The sequence below is a fragment of the Triticum dicoccoides genome, chromosome 7A, assembly GCF_002162155.2.
Source record: "Triticum dicoccoides isolate Atlit2015 ecotype Zavitan chromosome 7A, WEW_v2.0, whole genome shotgun sequence".
In the NCBI taxonomy this organism is placed as follows: domain Eukaryota; kingdom Viridiplantae; phylum Streptophyta; class Magnoliopsida; order Poales; family Poaceae; genus Triticum; species Triticum dicoccoides.
Window position 1 is genome coordinate 705,893,481 of NC_041392.1, and position 7,915 is coordinate 705,901,395.

Below are 7,915 nucleotides of genomic sequence, written 5' to 3' on the forward strand. Positions count from 1 at the left end.
CTCGTGGCCTCCTGTTGACTGGCTTGACGTAGGGTCCAAGTCTCCTGAGTTGTATTCGGTGAGAAAATCATGTTTCCGAAGGTTTCATTCCGTTTGGACCCCGTTTGATATTCCTTTTCTTCGAAACCCTAAAACAGGCAAAAAACAACAATTCTAGGCTAGGCCTCCGGTTAATAGGTTAGTCCCAAAAATAATATAAAAGTGGATAACAAAGCCCAATAATGTCCAAAACAGTAGATAATATAGCATGGAGCAATCAAAAAATATAGATACGTTGGAGACGTATCATACATATAATTTTACACCAGAGTTAAACTAGCTCTATAAGCTAGTGCAAATAATTTTACACTAGAGTTGAAATAGCTCTATAAGCTAGTTCATATAATTTTACACTAGAGTTGAACTAGCTCTATAGCCTAGTACAAATAATTTTACACTAGAGTTGAACTAGCTCTATAAGCTAGATGAAATAATTTTACAGTAGAGTTGAACTAGCTCTATAGCCTAGTACACATAATTTTACACTAGAGTTGAACTAGCCCTATAAGCTAGTTCAAATAATTTTACACTAGAGTTGAACTAGCTCCATAGCCTACTACAAATAATTTTTCACTAGAGTTGAACTAGCTATATAAGTAAGTTCAAATAATTTTACACTAGAGTTTAACTAGCTCAATAGGCCACTACAAATATTTCTACACTAGAGTTGAACTGGCTCTATAACCTAGTTAAAATAATTTTACACTAGAGTTGAACTAGCTCTATAGCCTAGTTCAAGTAATTTTACACAAGAAATGAACTAGTTCTATAATCTAATACATATAATTTTACACTAGAATTGAACTAGCTCTATAGCCTAGTACAAATGTTTTTAAACAAGAGTTGAACTAGCTCTATAAGCTAGTTCAAATAATTTTACACTAGAGTTGAAATAGCTCTATAGCCTAGTACAAATAAATTTACACTAGAGTTGAACTAGCTCTATAAGCTAGTTAAAATAAATTTACACTAGAGTTGAACTAGCTTTATAGCCCAGTACAAATAATTTTACACTAGAGTTGAACTAGCTCTATAAGCTAGTTAAAATAATTTTACAATAGAGTTGACCTAGATCTATAGCCTAGTACAAATGATTTTACACTAGAGTTAAATTAGCTCTATAAGCTAGTTCAAATAATTTTACACTAGAGTTGAACTAGCTCTATAGGCTAGTACAAATATTTCTACACTAGAGGTAAAGTAGCTCTATAAGCTAGTTAAAATAATTTTACACTAGAGTTGGACTAGCTATATAGCCTAGTAGAAATAATTTTACACTAGAGTTGAAATAGCTCTATAAGCTACTTCAAATAATTTTACACTAGAGTTGAACTAGCTCTATAGCCTAGTACAAATAATTTTACACTAGAGTTGAACTAGCTCTATAAGCTAGTTCAAATAATTTTACACTAGAGTTGAAATAGCTTTATAGCCCAGTACAAATAATTTTACCCTAGAGTTGAACTAGCTCTATAAGCTAGTTAAAATAATTTTACAATAGAGTTGACATAGATCTATAGCCTAGTACAAATGATTTTACACTAGAGTTAAATAAGCTCTATAAGCTAGTTCAAATAATTTTACACTAGAGTTGAACTAGCTCTATAGGCTAGTACAAATATTTCTACACTAGAGGTAAAGTAGCTCTATAAGCTAGTTAAAATAATTTTACACTAGAGTTGGACTAGCTATATAGCCTAGTAGAAATAATTTTACACTAGAGTTGAAATAGCTCTATAAGCTAGTTCAAATAATTTTACACTAGAGTTGAACTAGCTCTATAGCCTAGTACAAATAATTTTACAGTAGAGTTGAACTAGCTCTATAAGCTAGTTGAAATAATTTTACAGTAGAGTTGAACTAGCTCTATAACCTAGTACACATAATTTTACACTAGAGTTGAACTAGCCCTATAAGCTAGTTCAAATAATTTTGCACTAGAGTTGAACTAGCTCCATAGCATACTACAAATAATTTTTCACTAGAGTTGAACTAGCTATATAAGCATGTTCAAATAATTTTGGACTAGAGTTGAACTAGCTCAATAGGCCAGTACAAATATTTCTACACTAGAGTTGAACTGGCTCTATAACCTAGTTAAAAATAGTTTTACACCAGAGTTGAACTAGCTCTATAGCCTAGTTCAAGTAATTTTACATAAGAAATGAACTAGTTCTATAATCTAATACATATAATTTCACACTAGAGTTGAAGTAGCTGTATAATCTAGTTAAAATAGTTTTACACTAGAGTTGAACTAGCTCGATAAGCTAGTTAAAATAATTTTACAGTAGAGTTGAACTAGCTCTATAGCCTAGCAAAAATAGTTTTATACTAGATATGAACTAGCTCTATAAGCTAGTTAAAATAATTTTACACTAGAGTTGAACTAGCTTTATAGCCTAGTACAAATAATTTCACACTAGAGTTAAACTAGTTGTATAATCTAGTTAAAATAGCGCTAGTTCAAGTAATTTTACACTAGAGATGAACTAGCTCTATAGCCTATTACAAATAATTTTACACAAGAGTTGAACTAGCTATATAAGCTAGTTCAAATAATTTTACACTAGAGTTGAAATAGCTCTATAGCCTAGTACAAATAAATTTACACTAGAGTTGAACTAGCTCTATAAGCTAGTTAAAATAAATTTACAGAGTTGAACTATCTCTATAGCCTAATACAAATAATTTAACACTAGAGTTGAACTAGCTCTATAGCCTAGTACAAATTATTTAACACTAGAGTTGAACTAGCTCTATAAGCTAGTTAAAATAATTTTACAATAGAGTTGACCTAGCTCTATAGCCTAATACAAATGATTTTACACTAGAGTTGAAGTAGCTCTATAGCCTAGTACAAATGATTTTACACTAGACTTAAACAAGCTCTATAAGCTAGTTCAAATAATTTTACACTAGAGTTGAACTAGCTCTATAGCCTAGTACAAATAATTTTACACTAGAGTTGAACTAGCTCTATAAGCCAGTTCAAATAATTTTACACTAGAGTTGAACTAGCTCTATAAACTAGTTGAAATAATTTTACACTAGAGTTGAACTAGCTCTACTGCCTGGTACATATAATTTTACACTAGAGTTGAACGAGCCCTATACGCTAGATCAAATAATTTTACACTAGAGTTGAACTAGCTCCATAGCCTACTACAAATAATTTTTCACTAGAGTTGAAGTAGCTCTATAGCCTAGTACAAATGATTTTACACAAGAGCTAAACTAGCTCTATAAACTACTTTAAATAATTTTACACTAGAGTTGAACTAGCTCTATAGGCTAGTACAAATATTTCTAAACTAGATGTGAACTAGCTCTATAAGCTAGTTAAAATATTTTTACACTAGAGTTGGACTAGCTCTATAGCCTAGTGCAAATAATTTTACACTAGAGTTGAAATAACTGTATAAGCTAGTTAAAATAATTTTACACTAGAGTTGAACTAGATATATAGCCTAGTGCATATAATTTTACACTAGAGTTAAACTAGCTCTATAAGCTAGTTTAAATAATTTACACTAGAGTTGAACTAGCTCTATAGCCTAGTACAAATAATTTTACACTAGAGTTAAACTAGCTCTATAAGTTAGTTCAAATAATTTTACATTAGAGTTGAACTAGCTCTATAGCCTAGTACAAATAATTTGACACTAGAGTTGAACTAGCTCTATAAGCTAGTTGAAATAATTTTACAGTAGAGTTGAACTAGCTATATAGCCTAGTACACATAATTTTACACTAGAGTTGAACTAGCCCTATAAGCTAGTTCAAATAATTTTACACTAGAGTTGAACTAGCTCCATAGCCTACTACAAATAATTTTTCACTAGAGTTGAACTAGCTATATAAGCATGTTCAAATAATTTTAGACTAGAGTTGAACTAGCTCAATAGGCCAGTACAAATATTTCTACACTAGAGTTGAACTGGCTCTATAACCTAGTTAAAAATAGTTTTACACTAGAGTTGAACTAGCTCTATAGCCTAGTTCAAGTAATTTTACATAAGAAATGAACTAGTTATATAATCTAATACATATAATTTCACACTAGAGTTGAAGTAGCTGTATAATCTAGTTAAAATAGTTTTACACTAGAGTTGAACTAGCTCGATAAGCTAGTTAAAATAATTTTACAGTAGAGTTGAACTAGCTCTATAGCCTAGCACAAATAGTTTTATACTAGATATGAACTAGCTCTATAAGCTAGTTAAAATAATTTTACACTAGAGTTGAACTAGCTTTATAGCCTAGTACAAATAATTTCACACTAGAGTTAAACTAGTTGTATAATCTAGTTAAAAGAGAGCTAGTTCAAGGAATTTTACACTAGAGATGAACTAGCTCTATAGCCTATTACAAATAATTTTACACAAGAGTTGAACTAGCTATATAAGCTAGTTCAAATAATTTTACTCTAGAGTTGAAATAGCTCTATAGCCTAGTACAAATAAATTTACACTAGAGTTGAACTAGCTCTATAAGCTAGTTAAAATAAATTTACACTAGAGTTGAACTAGCTCTATAGCCTACTACAAATTATTTAACACTAGAGTTGAACTAGCTCTATAAGCTAGTTAAAATAATTTTACAATAGAGTTGACCTAGCTCTATAGCCTAATACAAATGATTTTACACTAGATTTGAAGTAGCTCTATAGCCTAGTACAAATGATTTTACACTAGAGTTAAACAAGCTCTATAAGCTAGTTCAAATAATTTTACACTAGAGTTGAACTAGCTCTATAGGCTAGTACAAATATTTCTACACTAGAGGTGAACTAGCTCTATAAGCTAGTTAAAATAATTTTACAGTAGAGTTGGACTAGCTCTATAGCCTAGTACAAATAGTTTTATACAAGGTATGAACTAGCTCTATAAGCTAGTTAAAATAATTTTACACTAGAGTTGCACTAGCTCGATAAGCTAGTTAAAATAATTTTACACTAGAGTTGAACTAGCTCTATAGCCTAGCACAAATAGTTTATACTAGATATGAACTAGCTCTATAAGCTACTTAAAATAATTTTACACTAGAGTTGAACTAGCTTTATAGCCTAGTACAAATAATTCTACACTACAGTTAAACTAGCTGTATAATCTAGTTAAAATAGTTGTACACTAGAGTTGAACTAGCTCTATACCCTGGTACAAATAATTTTACCTTAGCGTTGAACTAACTCTATAAGCTAGTTGAAATAATTTTACACTAGAGTTGAACTAGCTCTATAGCCTGGTACATATAATTTTACACTAGAGTTGAACTAGCCATATACGCTAGATCAAATAATTTTACAGTAGAGTTGAAGTAGCTATATAAGCAAGTTGAAATAATTTTACACTAGATTTGAACTAGCTTTATAAGCACGTTCAAATAATTTTACACTAGAGTTGAACTAGCTCAATAGGCCAGTAAAAATATTTCTACACTAGAGTTGAACTGGCTCTATAACCTAGTTAAAATAATTTTACACTAGAGTTGAACTAGCTCTATAGCCTAGTTCAAGTAATTTTACACAAGAAATGAACAAGTTCTATAATCTAATACATATAATTTTACACTAGAGTTGAACTAGCTCTATAGTCTGGTACATATAATTTTACACTAGAGTTGAACTAGCGATATACGCTAGATCAAATAATTTTACACTAGAGTTGAACTAGCTCCATAGCGTACTACAAATAATTTTTCTCCAGAGTTGAACTATCTATATAAACAAGTTTAAATAATTTTACACTAGAGTTGAACTAGCTGAATAGGCCAGTACAAATATTTCTACACTATAGTTGAACTGGCTCTATAAGCTAGTTAAAATAATTTTACACTAGAGATGAACTATCTCCATAGCCTAGTACAAGTAATTTTACACAAGAAATGAACTAGTTCTAAAATATAATACATATAATTTTACACTATAGTTGAACTAACTCTATAGCCTAGTACAAATAATTTTACACAAGAGTTGAACTAGCTCCATAAGCCAGTTCAAATAATTTTACACTAGAGTTGAAAGAACTCTATAGCCTAGTACAAATAAATTGACAACAGAGTTGAACTAGCTCTATAAGCTAGTTAAAATAAATTTACACTAGAGCTGAACTAGCTCTATAACCTAGTACAAATAATTTTACACTAGAGTTGAACTAGCTCTATAAGCTAGTTAAAATAATTTTACAAAAGAGTTGACCTAGCTCTATAGCCTAGCACAAATAATTTTACACTAGAGTTGAACAAGCTCTATAAGCTAGTTGAAATAATTTTACAGTAGAGTTGAACTAGCTCTATAGCCTGGTACACATAATTTTACACTAGAGTTGAACTAGCCCTATACGCTAGTTCAAATAATTTGACACTAGAGTTGAACTAGCTCCATGCCCTACTACAAATAATTTTTCACTAGAGCTGAACTAGCTTTATAAGCATGTTCAAATAATTTTGCACTAGAGTTGACCTATCTTAATAGGCTAATACAAATATTTCTACACTAGAGTTGAACTGGCTCTATAACCTAGTCAAAATAATTTTACACTAGAGTTGAACGAGCTCTATAGCCTAGTTCAAGTAATTTTACACAAGAAATGAACTAGTTCTATAACCTAATACATATAATTTTACAATAGAGTTGAACTAGCTCTATAGCCTAGTACAAATAATTTTACACAAGAGTTGAACTAGCTCTATAAGCTAGTTCAAATAATTTTACACTAGAGTTGAAATAGCTCTATAGCCTAATACAAATAAATTTACACTAGAGTTGAACTAGCTCTATAAACTAGTTCAAATAATTTTACACTAGAGTTGAACTAGCTCTATAGCCTAGTACAAATAATTTTACACTAGATTTGAACTAGCTCTATAAACTAGTTCAAATAATTTTACACTAGAGTTGAACTAGCTCTATAGCCTAGTACAAATAATTTTACACTAGAGTTTAACTAGATCTATAGCCTAGTACAAATAATTTTACACTAGAGTTGAACTAGCTCTATAAGCTAGTTAAAATAATTTTACAAATAATTTTTCACTAGAGCTGAACTAGCTTTATAAGCACGTTCAAATAATTTTACACTAGAGTTTAACTAGCTCAATAGGCCAATACAAATATTTGTACACTAGAGTTGAACTGGCTCTATAACCTAGTTAAAATAATTTTACACTAGAGTTGAACTAGCTCTATAGCCTATTACAAATAATTTTACACTAGAGTTGAACTAGCTCTATTCGCTAGTTAAAATAATTTTACAATAGAGTTGACCTAGATCTATAGCCTAGTACAAATAATTTTACACTAGAGTTGAACTAGCTCTATAAGCTAGTTGAAATAATTTTACAGTAGAATTGAACTAGCTCTATAGCCTATTACAAATAATTTTACACTAGAGTTGAACTAGCTCTATAGCCTAGTACAAATAATTTTACACTAGAGTTGAACAACTTTATAGCCTAGTACAAATAAATTTACACTACAGTTGAACTAGCTCTATATCCTAGTACAAATAATTTTACACTAGAGTTGAACTAGCTCTATAAGCTAGGTGAAATAATTTTACAGTAGAGTTGAACTAGCTCTATAGCCTAGTACACATAATTTTACACTAGAGTTGAACTAGCCCTATAAGCTAGTTCAAATAATTTGACACTAGAGTTGAACTAGCTCCATGCCCTACTACAAATAATTTTTCACTAGAGCTGAACTAGCTTTATAAGCACGTTCAAATAATTTTACACTAGAGTTTAACTAGCTCAATAGGCCAATACAAATATTTCTACACTAGAGTTGAACTGGCTCTATAACCTAGTTAAAATAATTTTACACTAGAGTTGAACTAGCTCTATAGCCTATTACAAATAATTTTACACTAGA